Source organism: Coffea arabica, chromosome 11c, assembly GCF_036785885.1.
Source record: "Coffea arabica cultivar ET-39 chromosome 11c, Coffea Arabica ET-39 HiFi, whole genome shotgun sequence".
NCBI lineage: Eukaryota > Viridiplantae > Streptophyta > Magnoliopsida > Gentianales > Rubiaceae > Coffea > Coffea arabica.
The window spans coordinates 20,433,104-20,456,028 of NC_092330.1; positions in this window are offsets into that span (position 1 = coordinate 20,433,104).

Genomic DNA, 22,925 nt, shown 5'->3' on the forward strand with positions numbered 1-22,925 from the left:
TTCAGGTGGAAAGGTTCGTTTTCTCTCTCCTATACATTTTCCCCAATTTTTCCAAATCCCTAATATGTAAGATCCTTTTTGTTATCGCTACTGAGTCGCCTGGATTAAGCTGTGTAGCTACTTGTTTTAGCTTCAATATTTCGGGTTATCTGACCACAGGTTAGGGTAGTTTAGGATGGTCCGAGGAGCCAGTGCTCCTTATTTTCTGGAATGCATTAAAGAGGGAGGAGACAGAATTGTTGAAAATTGGAATGGAAGCCTATGTTGGGCATTCCGAGAGAAGGGATCGAGTTTTGTTTAAATAACTGGCGAATTAGGTGAGTAGTTCAAGGTTATTTCATTGACAGCGCAATTAATTTTTGTAGGCTTACCCAGTAAGCGAAGTTTTGAGCTTCCATGGTTTTGGTTTGCTGTCGTTGGAAATACTGATATATTAAATTTTTGTGGCCCTATTGCTAATTACGTAATACATGTCTTGGTTGAGAGTTAGGTGTAACCGTGACCAAAATCTTTTTCGTTTTCTTGGGTATATATCCCCTTATCCGATAAGGTTGCCATGAAAGGGGACAGAAATTGAGGGAATGGACGAAGGAATCATTTATGTCCACTGCCCAGTTCTTGTGAATTAGCAGCAACCAAGACTCTAGTCTCAGTGGGTCTATTTTGTCTAATATTTTCAGTTGCATTGCAATAAATTCTGGTATTGTTTTTTTAAAAAGAAAATTCTGGTTTAATGCCCTACTCGGTGCTTTAACCTTACCTCAACTGAGATAAAATGCCATGCCCAAAACCCCTAAAGATGGCTTTCAGGTGTTCTACTATTTTTTAATTCCCCTAAAGATGGCTATCAGATGTTTTATCATTTTGTCTTATTAGTAATTTCTAGTCTTATGAATCAGGTTCATCCCTGCATCTTTGTGTCAAACCTCTTTTATATGGCTCTGCCCTTTTTTGAATTGTTCTCCATTTAACTCTTTGGAAATCACTTTCTAACTCACTGCCAGAACTATAACTCTTTGGAAATCACTTTCTAACTCACTGCCAGAACTAGTTCTTTGGCAACTCCGTTACCTCAGAATATCCAGTTCCATTTCAAAGTAAGGGCCAGCCCTTGCCTTTTTAAAACCCTATTAGCTACATAACTGCCTTTACGCCTCAGGTCCAGATGAATCTGAGGACAGACATCTACCTAAGTTAGTCATCTCTAATGAAAGTTTTCCATGCTTTGATGCTTGGTTAACCGCAAACCTTCTTAGACAAGTATTGGTTTAGCCATGAATTGTTTCTTGGAAAATTTTTGATCAAATACTAAAAGTTAGAATTGTTTTTGGAGCATTTTACTGGACATGTTCGTGGAAGTTAAATAACCAGTGGACAACCAGAATGAGGCCAAATATGCACCTTACATTGCACGAGCATAAATTTAACTTTGATAAAACATTGTTATGATGAGTGTTGCTGAATACCTAAGACACAATAATTTTCTGTTGCTCCTAAGATGCTTTTGCCTTAAGACCTGAGCCATTGTTTGAGTCCCTAGGCCGAAGGAGCTGTCTGATTCAGGTGTTTCAAGCTATGTAAGCCACTGCAGTTAGTATCAGGAATCTTATTGCAATGCTTAAAAATGAAGCTCTCTGTGGAATAGTTGATATAATATAGTCTTTAACATTTGTTAGTAGTAAATTGATGTGAACTAATGGCAAAAATAATGTAACTTCCATTATAGAAGGGCACGGAGAGTTTTTGCAGAAATGCTACTTAATTTCAGGTTTTTTGTTTCAAGCATATCTGCTTGGGACTGGTTTCTTATTGCTGCTAGATGAGATTTCTAAGTTTTCCCTTAATCTGCATTTTGACAGTTCTTGCGAGCTTCAGGATTACCTTAAGTTTACTTCCCTTTCTTGATTGTATTGGCTGCCTCGCAGAAGAAAAGAGAAAGGGTACAATGGGTGGGATAGATTTTCTAAGGCACCAAATATAATAGGGAAGAGTTCAGTCATTACTGCCATTAACAAAATCACATACTAAGGCTCTTCCAATGAAAATTCACAACAGTCATGGCCATTCTAATTTATTTTTGAGTTGATAATATACTTCTAGATTATATAGTAGTGAATATACTTCCAGATTATATAGTAGTGAATATACTTCTCTCATGCGCACATAATGTGTGGACCTAATTTCTTCCCTTGTACTTATATTTTTTGGCTGTTGGCTGATGGATGATGGCTAGTCAAATAGTAACATTTGACAAAGCTAGACTATAACAGGTTGCTTATAGTTTCTAAAAGGAGAGAAATGGTGGTTATGTTTCTTCTTACTCATTTGAAGAATTGAAAACCTGAATCTGGTTATGAGAGCAGGTGGATGATAATGTTCAATTTGGCGAACAAATTGTTCCTTCAACTTTTGTAACTTTATGATAGTTATTCTGCTTTAAAATAGTGATTCTATGATACTTATGTTTCTTAAGTGTACAAACATGTAATGACTGCTAAAACATCTTGTTGGTCGTTTAGATCCTCAGTTATCTGTATGAGGTTTCATGGGTTGAGTTGTTCATTCATTTTCATTGCTGAATTATGGTACCATTCGACTTCATTACCAGCTACTAGTTCCTTATTTCCTGCCAGTTGTCAGTGCATGAATCAATGTTAATGAGTTTTTTTTTTCTGTTACTTTCTTTTCTGGGCCAGTAGATTACAGGCGATACTTCCCATTATGATGCTGTAGCAAATTCAGCTGCATCTGGAGTACAGTCTGCAGGCCTTAATTCTGGTTAGTCGATGTTAATGCAGGCAAGCACAATAAGAAATGATGAAATACTATTTGCATATTTAACCGAAGGGTTAAATTAACACCCTATATCTGAAATCTGCACTTTAAATTAACACCCTATAACTCTTTGGACTGTTTTTTGGTAATAGCTAGTAATAGCATTTTTTGGGGCTGATGTTATGCAGCATTGTGGACTGTTTTTTGTTATGATTGTATAGTTTATGGTTATGGTTATGGCTGATGTGTAGTTTTTGGTAACTTGTGGTCATTGTGGACTGTTTTTAGAGAGCTCTTAGTTGAGCTTATTGTTTTTGCTGTTGCTGTTGCTGTTGGAAACAAAAGACTAAGTCGCACTTTTTCAGTGGGGCTATAGCACACCTCTTCCTTTTCTTCCGTACTCCGTCCACTGACTCGTCTGTTTGGAACTCCAAATTAATTTTTTTTCTGTGATGAAGGAGATGAGAAATCTCTTTTAGTCAAGAGAAAGTCAAATATAGAGGGAACACTTGGGATCGGATTCCTAGTCAATTGAAAATTCTTTAATAGAACTGTCAACCAGCTGCCAATTCGTGACCTGTTTGGGCAGCGCAATATTATAATACTCGTGGACTAAAACATTTAGCTAACTTCATAAATTTGATGGAACCTCACTTTGGGACTGGGGAGGATTGAGAGAGACGTTGGAAAGAGTGGAGCCAGTCAAGTGGATTCCACTGCCTCTTTGCCTCCATGGGATGGGATGACGGATACCAAATGCTGAGGCTGTTAATTTGAGGTCCGAATCTGTTTGCTACTGGGATAGGCAGTTTTGCGAAAATGGTGGTACGTTGGCTATTATTTAGTGCAGTTTTGAAACCCCTTTGGTCCCCTCCTCTACTCTACCTGGGGTGGTGCAGTCAGTGGCCCAAAAGCTTGCTTTTGCGTACCTGATATGCAAAATGTGACCTATTTAAAACGAGTACCAGCCGTAGCTTAGATCGAGAGGTGGTTGAATTATTGAATACTCCTATCATTTTTTGGGCTGGCTAGCTTTCTATTTTCCTGCGCCCTTTCTCTAATCCACATCATGGAGTTGCTGGCACTCTGTTTTGTCCAGCACCAACCGATCATTATTGGAGGATTCCACATCATGGAGTTGTCTTGATTCAATTTGGTATTGACCATTTGTTTCCTCTCGGAGAAGGCATTAGAAAGATTTTTTTTTTTTTTTACAAAAACACACCAGTAGTAATTTGTGTTCAAATTCCTATGCGATCTGATGTCTGCCGCTCGTAATTAGAAGCCATTGTGCTCCACAAATTTAAAGGCATTGTACTGAAGAAAGTTTCGATCAAGTTACATTTAGCCTAAAGGTTGCATCGGACAAGAGGACTTATGCAGTGTTGTAGAGAGCTCTTTAGTTGAGCTTATGCAGTGTTGTATTTGTATAGATTGGACTGTGATTTCTAATTTCTTGTTGGTGTTGTAATATGTGGGCCCAAATTATATGAGGTTCTTAATGAATTGTAATTTTTGTCTTAATAATCTAAGTCTCATCACTTGTTCTTTATTATTGTACTCCTCCCCTTACCTACTTCTTTTACTCTTTTATGACAGATAAATGCTATTCATACTAGCTTTTGGAAGATATCTATGGTTATGGTTGAAGAACGTTGAAGACAAAATTGCCTTTTGCTCATGGAGTGGTTCATTTAGATGTTGTTCAATTTCTTAAACTGTGATTGCTTTTGTACTTGTACCTTATGTATAAGTGATATTTTGGACAAATGTTATTTTTGTAGGCATTAGTTGGGTAATGTACACTTGAATTTGGCATTTGAGAATGCTATATTATCACCATGTAATCTAATGCAAATACTTTTGGTTATCAATCGTTCATGTTTATTTGTATGGTTTGTTTAAAATCAATGATTTAGCAATGATTACAGGCCAAATTATGACTATTAAGCTATTGAGAAATTATCTAATGACAAAAAAAAGTTGTCACAAAATAGAAAATAAAAACTCCTTGTCACAACAGAGACTGTCACTAAATCTAAGCTACATTTGTGACGACAATTGTTATCAGTAAAATAGTAATATACAATGGCTTTCGGTGCTTTTTAGTGACGACTTTAAGTAGAGCATTTTTGACAAAAGGTCAAGTCGTCAATAAAACACTTCCGGATTGTTGTCACTAATGACAACTATTTAGTGACGACCTGAAATGTCGTCACTAAATAGTTGTCATTAGTGACAACAATCCGGAAGTGTTTTATTGACGACTTGATTTTTTGTCAAAAATGCTCTACTTAAAGTCGTCACTAATGAGAACTATTTAGTGACGAAATTTTAGGTCGTCACTGTTTACTTTTACCGACGGGGATTTAGTGACGACTTTGTGACGATCAAAAAGTCGTCAATAAAAGGTATTTGTGACGATATTTGTATGTTCTGTGATGACTTTGTGTTGTCACTGATGAACAATTTTCTTGTAGTGACTTTATCGTACTGGCTGAACTGGACCCCAAAGCCCTGTGTTCAACAGACTATTCAAGCCAACAAAAGGGCTTGGTCGGATAGGATGGTAGCTTTGGGTAAGTATATTGATATGCTTGAGTATTATCACACAGTAGCAGATTACTGATATGGCCATCTAAGTGAGGGAAGTGTTTACTATTTTGGAGGTTATAAGGAGGAGTTCGGCAGAGTGTGTAGTGCATTGAAGTGGCTCTAATATGAGTATTGTATCCTTTTAACAATGATTACTCAGTGAAGTGTTTCCTTATTTGTTTAATTTTGCTACTTGTTTAAGTGTTTAATTGATTATTGCTTTTGTGGAACCTCATTGGGTTTTGCTCAACTTTTTAGTTTGTTTTCCTTATAGGAATTGAAGTTTGAAGAATGACCGAGTTGAATTAGGAAGTTGTTTTGGAAGATCTGTTAGTGCGTATATATTGTATCCATGGTTTCTTTTGTACCTTGAAATGGTCAAACCTTTTATCATGAGTTTGGTGTGGTATTAAGAATGGATGTTTAGCACATGTATTTTGTTTCTTTTATTGGACAAATTTATATTTCAAACTGATTGGAGTTGTACATAGGAGTGAACGTTCAGTTGTTTAATGGAAATGTTATCTCTGAAGTTAATGTAAGTAAGTGAGTCCTGATGAGAGTCAGGCAGACGGTCTGCTAACTTCTAGGATACGCCCTAGAAGAAGGTCGGGTGGTCACAGGTAGTATCAGGGGGAGGGGAGAGGGAGAGAGAGAGCTCAATTCTTTTTTTAAAAAATTACAAATAGAAAAGAATTAAATACTTTTATTATTTTAAATTATTTCACTTTTTTATTTATCACCACATTCCAATCCTAATCTCAACAATTTTAAAGTAATATAATAATGTTAGACTTTTTTTTTATTATCTTTTTCTTGCAAAAATCTAACTTTTTGTCTCCTTCTTTCCTATCTCTTTTTCTTTTCCTAGTATTAATAAATGTGAAAAAAAGAAATTTGAGAAAAACCTTTATTTTTATATTTTTCGATCTCTTAAAAAAAAGAAAAAAAGAAAAATAACCATTCCAACTTTTTTATTTTTAATTATATATAAAAAAGGTAAATATATTTAAAATTTTTTGACCATAATAGTTAGATTAACAATAAGGTAAAATACCTAGAAAATAATGTTAGGAACTAAAGTGATTGTATCACTATAATCTAAATGAATAAAGTGATAATAACAATGTAGTAATGCTATAAAATAAAAAGATATTTTTGTCCAAAATTTCTTAACATGTTGAGTTGAATTACTTATGGAGATAAAATGACTAAACGATAACGTTATGGGGTAAATTGATAGTAGTGATATAGTTTAAAGGGGTAAAGTGATAATAACCCTTTATGTAATGTACTTGGGGACATACATCGGTTATTGAGGTACCAGATACAACTGTTGTTCATGTCTTTGGGGAAGCAAATTCCTCGGCAGATAAGTTAACTGGATTTCAATATTCGGACGCCATCTTTTCAGATTTTTCCCAGCTTCCACCAGTGGTTAGAAAGACTTTTCAGTCAGATAGAGTAGGATGGCCAGTAATTCGCAATTTGGCAAAATAGTGAAGTTAGTGTAGTTGTGAGGACTCGCAAAAATTTACCTATTTTAAACTCCTATTACCAGTTTCTTTGATGCAGTGGCTAGGTTGAGAAGTGTGGTGAATGTGGTGCAGGTTAGGTGGAAATGTCCGAAGCAAGCACGCGTTAAGTTAAATTCAGATGGATACTCAAGAGGCAACCCGGGGAGGAGTGGAGGGGGAGGTTTGCTCAAGGATAGTGATGGGAGGGTCCTGTTCGCATTCTCCTGTTACTTCGGGGAGATGACTAGTTTACAAGCAGAAATCAAAGCACTACTCCACGGGGTGCCATTGGGAATAGCTCGAGGGCTGTCCAATTTTCATTTGGAGTCTGACTCGTTGGTCCTTATCCAAATTATTCAGGTGAGTGCTAAGTGTCCGTGGGTGGTGCAGCGGGAGTTACAAGAATTGATGCAGTACTGTCACCTCTACATCGAGTTGTCACATTGTTTTCGAGAAATGAATAAACCTACGGATAGACTTGCTAAGCTTGGGGCTGATGCTGGGGAGTCAGTAGTTTATGATTCCATCCTTGACCTTCCCCGCATGGTTAGAGGAGATATTACTTTAGATAGGTAGGGTTGTCCTAGTTTCCGTAGGGGTAGATTTAGAGGGTAACGTTGTTTAATCGGTCTCGCAGCTTGGGGTGGTGTTTCCCTCTATGTACTTTGGTTCTCTCTTAATATTAATAAAACAAAAAAATTATGACTAAAAAAAAAAACTCCTATTACCAGCTTATTTAAATATTTTATTGCCCGTTTGCTCCGAATATTTTATTTCAATCTTTTTAGACCTAATTACATGGATCTGTGACTTACATGTATTTTTAAAATGACTCGTTTCAAAATTTAATTTTTGAAAGCTCGTTTAGTGAGAATAGTGAATACGCGTTTGGAGACAATAACCGATTTGAGGATACAGTGAGCTTGGAGATTGAAAACTTGTACCTTAGTCTTAAAAATAGGTATATTTACGTTTAAGTACTCAAGTATTAATTAGTGATACTATCGTTATAAGAATTTCTTGAAAATTTCACTTTAGCGTGCATAAATCGGAAATACGCGTTTTCGCACGCGCGATTAATTGAGGGACTTTAGACTTTTATTTTTAGTCTATTAAGAGTGAATAATAATAGTATGAATGGAAGTGCATTAGAGGTTTAGTGCATTAGTGAAACGAATCCGAGAGGAATCGGGCACGAAAAGCACGCGAATACGCACTATTGAGGGGTTGACTTTTGGAGCACCTTTTGGCCACACACTTAAGTTTTCTCATCAGCAAACACTCTCTCTTTCTCTCCTAAGACAGCCGACCAACAAGGGGAAGAAGAAGGACCAAAGCTCTTCCATTTCTTGCACAATTTCTCATCCAAATCATCTCAAAATTCACACACAACTTGCAAATCACTTGGTGATCAACCTAAGCTAGGAAAGGAGCTTCATCTCAGGGTTTTTCTTGAGTTTAAAGTAACCGAAATTTTCTGCCTTAATCATCTAAGAAGGAATACAACGGTCAACCTCTTAATTCTTGATTTATGGAAGTTATATTGCACTTATGAGCTCATAGATTCACATGGGTAGCTTTATATTGTTGGAAATCTTGTGAGTGGGCTCTATGAAATCTCACAATGGCTTGATGAACTGATTTGATGAGATTTGATGTTATTTATGTTGGATTAGTACTTAATCTAGTGAAAATAAGGGGTGTTGTGAAAGATAGCTCAAAGGAAGTGAAAAGGAAAATTTTACTGTTTCTGCCCCTGCCTTTGCCGTGTACTTTGTTGCACTTTTTTGTGGTCCAATTGACTTATTTTTTATATAAAGGTGTAATATAGGTTGTGTATAGAGTTTCTCAAAAATTTATGTGATTTGGATGAGTAAATGTTGAGATTTCGAAAATTTACCAAAGCTGGAAACGGGTGTCCATAATGCTCTAGCTGTAATTTTCTTTCGGCCATAACCTTTTGCTCCGACATCGAAACCGAGTACCGTTTGTGTCACTAGAAACTAGACATTTCTAGTTTTCCAATGGTATAAAATGCATGCCCTGATTCCATCCGAGTGAGCCATACCAACCTTGTAAACTTGCCTGTTCTATTCTCGTCTGTACTGGAAGCCCTGTTCTGTTCTGCGAATTGATGCTCAAATATGAACTAGTTATGGACAGAATTTTAAAATTATTCCTTCTAAGAAATTGTAGCCTTATGAATGTAGTTTTCAATGCCACTAACCACACTCAATTCTGAGTTGAATTGAGTGAGATGTGGCCGAATTTCAGATCTGTCCTCTTGAAAGAAAACCCTAATTCTGGACTGATCTATAGCTAATCTTGATTTGGAACTTGTTATTCGAAATCCTTGGTGTTAATCACCTATCAAATGTATTTGGATGTTTCCTAGACTTTCTCCTCATAAATGAATCATGTTTGAGGGATGTTCATTGGCCAAATGTTTGAAAAAAGGAAAACTAAAATACAAGGCAGATTTGCCTTGGAAATTTTTGGAACTTCAATTGTTTTGTTAACTAACTTCCCGTGCGAGTTTTTGCATGAAAATTTACAGAGGAATATATCTTAGATGGTAGTGTAATACTGCTAACTTTGGTGCGATTCCAAGTTCATTTAGATGCTCAACTAAAGTACCAAAGTTCAAGCTTTAAACCTGGAAAACCCCTGTTTGAAGAGGAAATTTCAGTGACTTTGAGCCACTATATCTTGGTGGTAAAAACTCCAATTCTTGTTCCACTTATTGTGTTGAAACTTTGATTGTAACTCTAATTGAGTTCCAAATTTAAGAGGCTAGTTCGCATTGTGTGAATTTTTTTCGAATTTCCAAACTTTGCCGAAAATCAGCCCAAATCTGTCTTGGCATTCCAAAACAGCCACTTTGAGCCACATTTTGAATGTCATCCATTTGGAATCATAGAAAAGTATTTTCTAGGAACTTTTAGTTCTTTGGAACTATTTTCCAACGGTACCAAATTTTCCAATTTTGGACTTTCAGAGAGTGAGTTATGATTTTTCCAAGAATGCCCCTAAATTCGATAATCGTTGACCTTTTGAAAAATTTTCGCGCGGGAACAATTTTAAAGAATCCAGCCGTATATCCGGCCAGTTCTTGGCCGGATTGGTGGTGAAAATTGAAAAAAATTGGGATGCTCTCTGCCTCAAATCCGGCCAGAAATTCGGACGGATTTCCGGCCAGTTCTTGGCCGGATTGTGACGTGTCTATGACGCCCCTACTTCTTCCAAGGGCGAACCCAAGGGTATCGGCGGAACGCCTGCCCAACTCTCGCCAGGACTCGGTACAATCCATAATTCAAAAACTCGAAATACTTTAAATAATTTCCAAACATCATTAAAGTATTCCAAAATATCTCACACTTACATAAGTTAACTTTCAAACTTAAATACAACCCAACGGAATATGTACTACAACCATCCGCTATAGTACAACTTAAGATCTTCAAAAGAAAGAAATTTAGTACTATTCTCGGGCACTCTTGGTCTCGAACCCTGTAAAAGAAATCCACAACGTGGAATAAGCTACACAGCCCAATGAGGTTCCAAGACACTCTAGCAGTTCTATTAAATCAAGTAAAGGGAGCATACCACATGTATGGTTTAGGGTTGCATGTTGACATAAGAACATGAGACAATTATCATTCTACGAGTAATTTGAGCACATCACAGGTATAGCACATTTGCATGAAACGGTTATCATTATATAAAATAAACACACATTGAAGGATACGGTGTTCCATTGGAACTATTTCGGTCAACTGCACCTTATAACTTCCAGTCCCCACGGTACTGTCTGGCCATCGCCTTATCCTTCCACTGGTAATACTCGAGTATACCGAAACGGTGGTCCAAGGTTCCAACCTACCCGACCGAGTCCAGTCCTGGCTCGAGTAGGTCAGTAACCAAGGGCAGGGTCCAAGTTCAGCTTAGAGCTTACAACATGCACAAGTAATCAAATAACTTGGCGAACGGTAAAAATTTATTCTTTTCGTAGGTCAAGTGAAATAAAGTACACATTCGCCTTAAAATGGTGGACAATTTCATATGAGCAATTACTAGCAACAATTAACACATAAACACGTAAGTAATATTTGATAATTTCATGTGAACATGTAATTTACGGTAATCAAGTAAGCAGGTAGTCAAATAGATTAGATAACGGTAAACGGTAAACGGTTAACGGTAGTAATTACGGTTAATTGGTAGACATATGTCATTTTAATAGGCCGCCTTTGGCCGTGTCCCACTATTACCATGTAAGAGTCGAGGAGATTTACTCCAATCGACTTGTGCTGCCATAGCATAATTAATCATTTAAACACATCATGTAAATATGCTCTTTAAGCATTTTTTTTATCGAGTAATTCAAGTAGTCATATAATTATACTCTTCAAGCATTTCATGTCGAGTAATTGAAATATGTGCACTTCAAATATTTCATATTGAGTAATTCAAGTATACCTTACTTAAATATTCATGAGTGTGGTAAATACTTAACATGTAGCAGTTAACACTTAATGATCATGGGATAAGCATGTCATGGACTTTTTAAATTACGTACTCCTATATGGAACACCTACCTATTCCAAACAAGTGAGTACGTGCTCGAACAAGTGTTTAGGCGTCTGCTTTGAGTTCCTCTTGAAGGTCCCCTTGAGCGCCTGAGCAAATAACGATTAACTATTATACACTGTCACTTAGATTTCCCTACTTATCGAGAAGATTGTACTAGTATTCACTCTAAGGAAAATTTATAAATTGAGCCTTAGTCATTCATAATCGAGACTCGAAAGTGGCGTTCAAAAACACAAGAGAAATCTGATTTTCGCCTTTGAAATCAAGTGTAAAACGGTCTAGCAATATCGGAGGAAAATGGAGAGTTTGAAACCCTCAATTTCCTTTAAGTTCGAAAATTTTAGATTCGACAAGTAAACTTTTAAAAATCAGATCTCACTCTCTACGAGTCCAAAATTGAAAAACTTGGCACCGTTGGAAACTACATCCAAAGTGCTAAAAGTTTCTAGAAGAACTTTTCCATGATTCCAAATTGATGACATTCAAAAGTTGGCCCAAAGTTACTGCTTTAGAATACCAAGACAGTTTCAAGGTTAGTTTTTGGGTAAATTTGGAAATTCGGTAAAATTCACACATTACAAACCAGCTTCCGAAATTTGTAACTCAATTAGAGTTACAATCAAAGTTTAAAACAAAATAAACGGAGCAAAAATCAGAGTTTTGAGCACCAAGATATGGTAGCTCAATGGTAGCTCAAAGTTAGTGAATATGTGAAACTGTTAAGTAAATTCCAGGTTTAATTCACAACTTTGGGACTTTGATTGAATATCGAAATGGACTCGGAATGGCACCAAATTTGGTAGTATTATCCTATCATATAAGGGCTATTCTTCTACCAAATTTTGTAGGAAAATTCATTCAAAAAGTTGGTTAACGAAATCACTAAAGTCCCAAGAAGTTCCTCGGCAAATCTGCCTTGGACTTCCGTTTTTCCGTTTTCAAAATGTTTGGCCAATAAAACACCACAAACACGGTTCATTTCAGTAGATAATGTCTAAGATATGTCCAAGGTACATTTGATAGATGATTAACACCAAAAATTTCGGATAACAAACCCCAAACTAAGATTAGTTAAGGATCAGTCCAAAATGAAGAATTTCATAACTGAGTCAGTTTCAAACTTTGGCCACAACTCACTCAATTCAACTCAGAATTGAGCGTGGTTGGTGGAGTTAGAAAACACATTCATAAAGCTAAAATTTCTTAGAAGAAATCATTTTCGAAATCTGTCCACAACTAGCCCCAATTTGAGCATCAAGTTGTAGTTCCTGTTCTGCCTTCCAGTGAACCCGAGAAACAGAACAGTCAAGTTCAAATGAGTGGTATGGTTTGCTCAGGTGGAATCAGGATGCGCATTTTATACCGTTGGAAATCTGGGGATGTCTAGTTTCCAGTTCCATAAACATCACTCAATTCTGACATCGGAATAAAAATATATAGCCGAAACAAAATGACTGCCTGGGCAATCCGGGAAAATTTTCCAGATTTGGTGAACTTTGGAATTCAACACATTTGACCAACCAAATCATGTTATTTTTCAATGAAACTTTTTTACACACTCACTATAATGTACAAACAACATAAACAAGCCATTAGAACCTCAAAAATTTGCACCAAAGTGCTCGAATATAGCAGGGGCAAAATGGTCACTTTAGTCATTGCACCATCCTTAAGTTTCTATCAACAACCCAACATTATTTCACTAATTTAAGCACCAAAAACATTAATAATGTAGACACCAAATTTTTGGTGTAATTTCATTTACTATTTATTTTTAGTTTTTTATTTTGTCGTGTTAGTTTTATTCGATTTTTAGTTTTTAGTTTATAGTTTTATTATTTTTAAGTTTTAGCATAGAATTTCTCGAAATGAAAAGAAAAGCAATCAAAAAAAAATAATAATATGTTTTAATTGTTTTGATTTAAATTCAATGTTTTCTTGGGAAAAATGAAAAAAATGAAAATTGAAAATGAAAAAAAAGGAAAAAAAGAAAAATGATAAAAATTGCAACTTTGCTGTTTATTATTTCTAGTTTATTTATTTATTTTTATCTGATCTTAATCAAATTGTTGGTTTTTACTTAATTTTATTATCATTTTTGCTAAATTATTTAAAAAAGAGAAAAAAAAGGGAAAAAGAGGAGAGAAAAAGAAAAGAAAATTAGCATTTCATTTTTATCCTTTTATGTCTATTTCCGCTCATTGTATTTAATTTTTTCTTCATTAGTTTTTTTTTATTAATTAGTTATCTATATTTTGTTAAGTTGTTTAAAAAAAAAAAAAAAAATTGCAATGCGGCATGCAAGCTGCGTTTTATCGCAGCTTGCAAAGAAGGACTCAGGGCAGCTCCTTAGCTGCAATTTAGGAGAGATGACCGAGAGAGTTTAGGGTTGATGTTCCATATAAAAGCCAAGAGAGGTTGATAGCCGAAAAGGGGGAAGGAACGAACGAACGGCAAAAGAAAAAACCAGAGAGAGTTGGGACGGCGGCTAAGAAAAGAAAACCAGGGGGCTGTGGATGGTGGCTGTTTTAGGTAAGGAAATCACGAGAAAGCTCTAGAGTTCTCGGGGGTTAGAGAGATAGGACAACTAGTGAAGAGAGTAGAGAGTGGCGGATGAGAAGCTGAGAGAGAACCAGAGAGAGCTGGAGTTGCAGAAAACTAGAGAGAGCAGAAGGAGGTTGAGAGGGATTCTAAGCAAAAGAAAAAGGGGAGGTAGAAAGTGAAGGAGAAGGCCACCGCCTCCATTGTCGGGTTCCACCATCATTGAAAGGAAAGGCTACTCACTGAAGATTTTTCCCATTCGTTTCTGTTTCCTTTGCTGTGCAGGTATATTATTTCTTATCTATCTGTTTGGTATTGACGTTGTAATTTGGCCATGCTTATAATTTTGATGCTCTCGGTACAGTCTATGAAGAAACCATGGGTTTTGTTGAATGTTTATAGTTATTCTCGCACGTTTGATAAGCCCAAAATTAGGAAGAATGGCATAAACAAGATGGAACCTTTGGCTCTTTACAACAGTATTCAGTAATGTTTTATAATTTTCTTACTTTTCGGTTGCTGAGGTAGCGGTTGTGTGATATTGGTTTGCTGTTCGATAGAAAGGTTGTAGCTTTGTCCATTATGGTGATTTAAAGGCTGCATTTTTTTCGGTTCCTTCTGTCTCATATCGTAGAGTCTGTCAGGGTCTTTGGAGTTTGCTTGGCTGCAACGAGCTTGGAGGTCTTGGTTGATTGTAGTAGTTTTTCTTTTCCTTTGGGCTGTTGAATTGGAGTCTAGTTCAAGGTTCTTGTTTCTGTTTGTACGTTGGCCATGGCATCATAAACACATCTGTTTTTTTTTCTCCCACATCTTATGGTATGAAGTTTTGTTTTCCTTTTGCTTATGTTGGTTTTGGAGGGGATGGTGGCGTCTTCAATGAGTTTAACCATGTGGGCTGCTGAAGTTCTTTTGGGTGTTGTTTGAAATGTTTGCTTTGTCCGTTGTGAAAGTGTTTGGGAGTTTAGCAATAGGAGCCAGCAGGTTGCTTGGCTTGTGGTTGTCAAAATAAAAAATCTTGCTGCAGTTTCCTTTCCTTCTTGTGTTGTCGATCATATCAGATTTTGCCATCTTAATTTTGCAAACAAAATTTCATGCTTTGATTTAGTTAACAATTTCTGGTTTGATAAACTTGTTTGCATGATAAAGTGGGTAAAGTTGCGGCTGGAAAATTGCTGCAAGCCTGGAAATAAAAATGCTGCAGACTTCCCTTTCGGTTGTAGCAGCTTTTGTTCTTCAATGTTTGCATGATTTCCTCCTATGTCTTTGTTGGTTTGAGATGTCAAATTTATGTTTTTGCTGTCTAGTTTAAAGGTTTGGATGTTAGATCAAGGAAGCTTTGGTTAAGGCATGTGATTAAATCTGAAGTTGGTGTTTTGTCAATGAAAAAATGCAGCAGTCTTGCTTGTTTCTTTAATGCAGAAATTATCCTCGTATGCATGCATGGAACTTTCTGAAATTTTCATTTTTAGCCCCCCAAGTCTCCCTTTGTTGCACTATGACCCACTTAGGTGCTGATTTCTTGCAATTGAGTCATGGAGTAATTGCACTTTGAACCATTTCTTGACTTTTCCTTTGCCCTTGAACCCTTGAAGTTCCTAAAATGTTTGATTAAGCTTGAATACTTGGTTAGTGTTCACAATTGAGTCTTTGGCAGCACTAATGTTTCAATTCAATTGCTTGCTTGCCTTCATTGGTTATCATGTTTTGCTAAGGTGATTCTTAATGCATGGATTACGAAACTTGGTGTCTAAATAAGTATGTGGTTGCCTATTTTCTTGAATTTTCTGAAATAAATTGGTTAATTGACTTTTTCATGCTCATGGACCTTTTGAGTTCTAAAATGTTTCATTTGGCTTTGAATGGTTGATTAATGCTTGCATTTGGGTCATTGGTGGATTCCTTTATTGGAAATTATGTATAGTTTGATTTCATTTAAATTGCAATTAAGAGAGTTTTAGTGACTTTGTTATACTTTACTATTTGAGGTTCCGTGACTTTTTTATTGTTTTGAAGCCATTTTTCTTTCATTTGGACACCATTCAAAGGGGGCGGTATAATTTCTTTATCCCTTTTGTGTCTCCTATGTGATCCAATGTGCTAAGTGAATTGCATGTCTACTTTGCTTTCCTAGCTTTAATTCCTTTTACTTATGTCATTTACTTTTTGTTTTCATTAAGTTATTCTTTTAATGGGGTATGTGTACACCTCTTGGCTTGTAATAGATAGGGCTTTGGCGAGCAATTTGGTCCATTTTCCCCTTTCCCCTTTTGTTTTAGTTAGTGAATGTAATAGATAAGGCTTGGAGGAGCATTCAACGAAGACCTATCGAAGACGTGTGCCTAGCTAACAAATGTAATAGTTAGGGCTTTAATGCTTGGTTGCATGCCTACGTGTTACGTGTTACTTGTTTTATTAGGTTTTGCATCTAGTCAAGCATGTTAAGTGCTACGTGCTACGTGTTTATGAGTGTTTTGGCATGACTACTCGCTTTCCATAGCTTGAATGAATGTGATGGATGAATGTACGTTTCCACTAGTCCAACGCTAGTCGGAATTCATAGAATGGGCTAGTCCAACGCTAGACCCTTAGGGATTTCCCCTCGTTAGTACATGTTTGCATGTTCATTACATGTCATGCATTCTTTTTAGTTTTATCATTTTGCATGATCCTCGATCCCCCTTTCCCCTCACTTTAGGTCTTGCATTTCATGATAGTTAGGGTACATTTGCCTGAAGAGTCCCCTTCTGATAAGGGAAACGAGCGAGTGTGGCTACTCGATAGCCTTAGCACGCTAGTTTCGCCTTCTAATCAAGGGAAAATCGAAGTCGAAAAGTTAGGAGTCATTCCCATACCCGATATGATGCATTCCTTTAGGTTCATTCATTCTCAATTTTTCACTTACTCACTTTTTCAATTCACATTTTCTCATTACCTTTTCCTTTCCTTATTGTTCAATTTGATTTCTACTTCACAAAATTGCACTTAATTACACCTATATGCACTTATCACTATATTTCATACACTTGCACACAAACACTTGGATTTTTCATACAATTTCACACATGCACCTTTTCATACACTTGCACACAAACACTTGGATTTTTCATACAATTTCACACGTTCACCTTTTTATACACTTGCACACTTGCACTTTAGCCATCATTTGCATTAATCGACCTCTATAAGGTTTTCCTTTATTGGCCGCCACAATTCATGTGGTTGGGACCAAAAACCTTACAAGAGACATTTTAGAATTTAGGTTTGCATTTTTTCCTTCTTTTTGCATTCATGTAGTGCATCCAAATGTAATAAATTCTTTGGTTAAAACAAGAAAATCTTTGATTAAATCATGCAACTAGCCTTGGCTAGGTCAAAGGGGTGCCTCGGATTTTATCCTTGCCTTCCCCTTTGTCAAATGTGACTCCCGAACCTTTTTCATTGGTTTACGTAGATTAGGAGTCGTTTAAAAAGGGTTTCTCACTACTTTTTCCTATTTTTCTTTAAAAATACATTTTTTAGGTGACTTGGTACACCTTAACTCATTACCAAGTGGCGACTCCCATTTTTTCAAAAACCCTTTTTAAACTATAATTTTGGGTCAAATCGTCGCATTTTCAAACCCCCATTTAGACCCATTTTTCTTTTAAATCACAATTCATTTTCCAATCACAAATTGAATCAAAAAATACATTTTTTAAACCATTTTATTTTTCTATCAAAAAATGGGGCGCGACAGTTGGCGACTCCACTGGGGACTTTCGAGAGTCCGAGCAAATATGATTTAATCAACCTTTTTCTTCTTTTAACCTTTTCATTTATCACATTGGATGTTTAGGATTGCATTTTTTCCTTTTTTTAGGATTTTTTGCATTTCGCGTATCAACTCACTTCCTCACACATTCGACTACGATTGTTTGGATGGATGGATGATTTATTTTTGTATGATTTCGCGCTTTGCATTGCATTTGGGGGGGTGTGTGTCACCCTTAGAGCCTTGCGATTGGTTCTCGACCCCTTCCCTCAAAATAGGGAACACTTCATACGTGCACGTTTACTTATTGTTATCCCACTTTATTTTATTTTTTCATGGGCGTTTCCCACACCGCCTTGTAGGATTAGGATCGATCGCCTTGGGTAGGCGGCTGGTGTGCTCTGCGCCCATAGCGCTACCTAAGGGATCACTCGAGCCACCGATCAAAGGCCCTGGGAGTGATGACCCTTCGCCTTTAGGTCTGAAGGCTTGGGAGCCGAGACTTATCGAGTCTAGTTGCATTAGTGAGCCCCAGCCTCATGCATCCATATTAGACTCGCCTAGGGTAGAGTCGGCCTCACTTTTTTTTAAGCACATTAGGCACGAGGGAAGGGGTTCCACCCCTTTTACTTGTTTTTATTTGTATTTCTTTTCTTAATTGCTCCTAATGTGTTATGTGTACTATCAATTGTGCTAACCATTTCATTGTTTTCTTGTCTTACATTCATATGCCCTAGTAATAAGAGGCCCCTTAGGCACTCTTTAGCGACTTACCCATTAGATAGCTCACATGTTTAAATTTCAGTTGTTACATTTGATTCTCAATAAGTACATTTCATTTTTAGACCTTTTCCCCCCGATGCATTATTCATGTCCTTTAAGGCCATATTTGTGAAATATTTACATCGCTTTAATAAATGGCATCATGCATCCACCTTAGAAGGGAATGCCACATAGGGAATCCCGTTTTAGAAATCAGCCACCCCATGTCTCGGATATATAATCCAATGAGACTTGCACGTTTACCTTTCTTGTACCATCCAAAGGGGTAGTGCACAAGATAAGGTAGGATCCGATCATTTTTCATAAAGCGGTCTTTGGAATATGAACGTCTAATAATCACTTTTTGGCCATTTTATCAAACTTGGTAAAAATCCCTTGCGTAAAGGACATTAATTTGAAGAAAATTCACAAGTGATTTCTCCTATTGAGACGATAAATAAATTGAGGCCAAAATTTGATTTTAGAAGGCTCATATGCTAATGCATCGCAATAAAAATTTGAAATAACCAATGGCCGGACAATTCAACCAATCCATTTTGCCAATTCACTCAATAAATCGTCAATTCATTTTGACCAATTTACCCTTTTTAGGGTCATTTGACCAATTTACCCTTTTTAGGGTCATCCGGTCGATTTTTGAATAAATCACTAATTCAATTTCATTCATTTGGCCAATTCACCCATTGGTAGGGCGATCGAACCAATTTTGAATAAGTCAAGTTTTCATTTAGTCCATTTGTCCAATCTACCCTTTTTTAGGGTGATTCGATCAATTTTTGAATAAATCAATTTCATTCAATTCATCTGACCAATTTACCTTTTTTAGGGTCGTTCGGTCAATTCATAAATTTCATTCAATTCATTTGACCTTTTTCCCTTTTTTGGATAATCCGGTCGATTTTTAATAAATTGTCAATTTCATTTGACCAATTAGGATTTCAATGTCGAATTTCAAAATGGAAAACCTAGTCGATTTTGAGAAAAACCATCCATTGCATCCAGCCATTCGATCAGTTGGGGTTTTAACCCGCGCTTTACTGAAGAAATTTTGTCAACGAATTCCAATCTCTTCGATCGGAAGTTCGTCAAGGTCAAACCTGTGCGTTTTTGCAAATTCTTGTATCAATCAAAAGCAATCAATCCCTTCGGACGATATCCTCATTTTGATAAACGTCTCTTCTCACTTCAATTGACCAAATTTTTCAAAATTACTCCTCACTCAATGAGTTGATCGGATCCATCAGGTATGGTATAGTGCCTGCTCTGGAGGATTGCATTTTCATGCTAGGCCTACCCTTGGCACAAAAAGGGTTCCCCCATAGGACATGCATCCGAATTTCCTGGATATCTACTAACTCTTGCCTTTTTCTCTTTCTTTTCTTTATTTTTATTGTAATAACTAAGTAAGGGTTAAATCTAAAGACAATCTTTTCAAAAATTCTCAGGTAATATTTAAACATAGCTTCTCGTCGAAGCCCCATCATAACACGATCTCGTAGCCAAGCTCAAAGGAGTCGTGTAAACATGAGTTCACAACCGGAACAATCAGATAGGTCTACTACTACCGCTCAGCCTGAGACCACAAGTTTGGGGGTTCAGTTGACTGAGATGCTCACTAAGTTCGGTGAGATGACCACTGAGATGGCGGCCCAGAGGAAATTAATCGATGAGCTTATCAGCAGTGGAGTTCAACCCGAGCCCGTGCCCGGCAGGCAGCCTGGGCCAGAGCCATTTGTCATACCTTCAATTCAAGCCACCGTTGCTCCATCTTTCCCTATTCCAACCGAAGGGGCTTTCACATACCCCACTATACATTTGCCATACACTTACCCTCCTGATCCTTCATTTTTTCCTACTTGCATGCAAGGCCCACAACCCCAAATCACTTCAAACATACCACCAGAGCCACATACTTTTTATCACACTGCTGCTGAGCCATTCCTACCAGACCATACTGCTCAAACCAAGCCAGAAATGGGGGAATCTTCCGCTCCCGTTGATATAAAGCTGCTCAAACGCCTTGACCATTTTGATGAATTTATAAGGAAAAGTCAGGGTTTAAACAAGCAAGGAGTGCTGGACTATGACGAGCTTTGTCTCTTTCCAAATGTACAATTGCCTGAAGGATTCAAAATTCCGAAGTTTAACAAGTATGATGGAACGGGCAATCCCAAGACACACCTCCGATTGTTCGCCAATAAGTTGGGTAGGCCAACAGATGATGAAAATCTGCCTTTGAGGCTATTCCCAGAAAGTCTGGAGGGGGATGCACTCGACTGGTATTCCAAGCTGAAACCCGAAGAGGCAAAGACCTGGTTTGACTTGTCCAACGCTTTTGTAAAGCAGTACGAGTATAATTGCGAGCTGGCTCCAACACGAACCACGTTGGAAGGGACAAAAAGAAAACCCTCTGACGACCACAAGACATATGCCAAAAGGTGGAGGAAAATAGCTGCAAAAGTCGAGCCACCAATGACTGAGGACGAAATCATACGCGCTTTCATTAAGGCACATGATCCGCCGTACTTTGAAGAAATTTTCCGCATGACTGGATGCTCATTTGCCACAATTGTTAACAAGCTTGAGGAATTTGATGATTTCGTGAAAAATGGAAAGATTGTTGATGTGTCTGCCCTCAAATCACAGTTGGATGCTTTGCAAAGCCAAGATAGTAATGGGAGGAAGCAACAATTCCAAAAGAAAGAGGGGGAAACTGCTTTTATCTGGAATCGAAACCCTGTTCCAATTCCCAGACCTCGCCAATACCCTACCTACTCCAACCCTTACCCTTACTATTCAAACCCTCAGCCTGTTTATCACATTCATACCCCCCATCCTCGACCTCGACCAAATTACCCAAACACACCTACAACACCATTTCATATTTCTCCACATAGTTTTCAAACTAGACCTCGCTCTCCTTATCATCCAAGACCCACATTACCCGTCAACCATAATCACAACTATCAACAAACCGCTGGCACCCAAGACCCGGCTCGATATAGAACTTTTACCAATTTAGGCCGGCCCTTGGATCAACTATATGAGCAGCTCAAGGCCGCAGGGAAAATTGGTACAATACCTTCTAAAGCCTATGCTAAAGGATTTCCTCCTGACTATAATCCTCAATCTTTTTGTGCCTATCATTCGGGAGCACCTGGCCACCCAACTACTGATTGTAGAGCACTTAGACAGAAAGTCCAAGAAATGATCGAGGCCGGGGAAATATTGATTAGAAGAAGTGCAGAACAAGGACCGAACATAAGTACAAACCCCTTTCCCAAACACAGTGACACCTTTGAAGCATCCACCTCCAATGACGAAATTTGAAAATCTTGAAGGAGCTCCGCACAATTTGGATGGCTGATTATCCTCCATATCAAAGGGAATTTCGATGAATCTAAGGGTTTGTCATTTACTAAAATTCACGAAAACTTTTTCTTGCATATGTGAATAGCTTAACGAAAGCATCTTTTGCAATTGAGTTTTGTCTTGTTTCTGCTTTGATTTGAAGTTTCATGAAATGCACAATTTGTTTTATTTGTTTATTTGATTATTTTTCTGAATTTTTGTTAATTCTTTGAGATGGCCAAAGATGAAATTATTTGATCCTTTGATATCACTGTTCTAGAATCTGATGTAGCCCTTCATTGAAAATCCCTTCATTAAAAACCCTTTCGTTGAAAATCCCTTCCTTGAGAAATCCTTCATTGAGAAAACTTTCATTGAGAAAAATCATTAAAAAACCCTTCATTGAAAAATCCTTTCATTTGGAAATTCCTTCATTGATAAATCCCTTCATTTGAGAAAATCCCTTTCCAGCCAAGTTGAAAGTTGATTGGTCAAAGCAGTATCATTAATGATTGATTCTGATTGATAATGCTATGTGCCATGACCAACGTTGTCAAAACGCATGACCTCTGTTCATAACAAAAGGATCCGCCACCGATCTTCTGAAGAAGGAAACAAAGTGCTAAAGTGATGAAAAATGAAGTCAAAGGCAAATTTGCTTCAAATCGGCAAACCTTATTGGGTGTTCAAAGGAGAGATGGAAGGACAGACATTCCCTCAACCTATCAATTCGGACATGTGTAAGATGTTTTTTATTTGATTATGCAAAGTTTCTTTTAGGAAATCATGCAAGAGACGAGGCAAAAGTCAGGCCATCTTCCTTTCCAATCAAAACATTTCATCCCTAGTCATCCCCTTTGAACTATCAGAACAATAATTTTCGTTTGGCAACCCCTGAGAATTGCAAACCCCACACTGGGGCAAATTCATTTTGAAAAGTAATCAGAAAGAAAAGGAAAACCCCACACTGGGGCAAATTTATTTTTGAAAGAAAAATGAAAAGGAAGAAAGAACCCCAT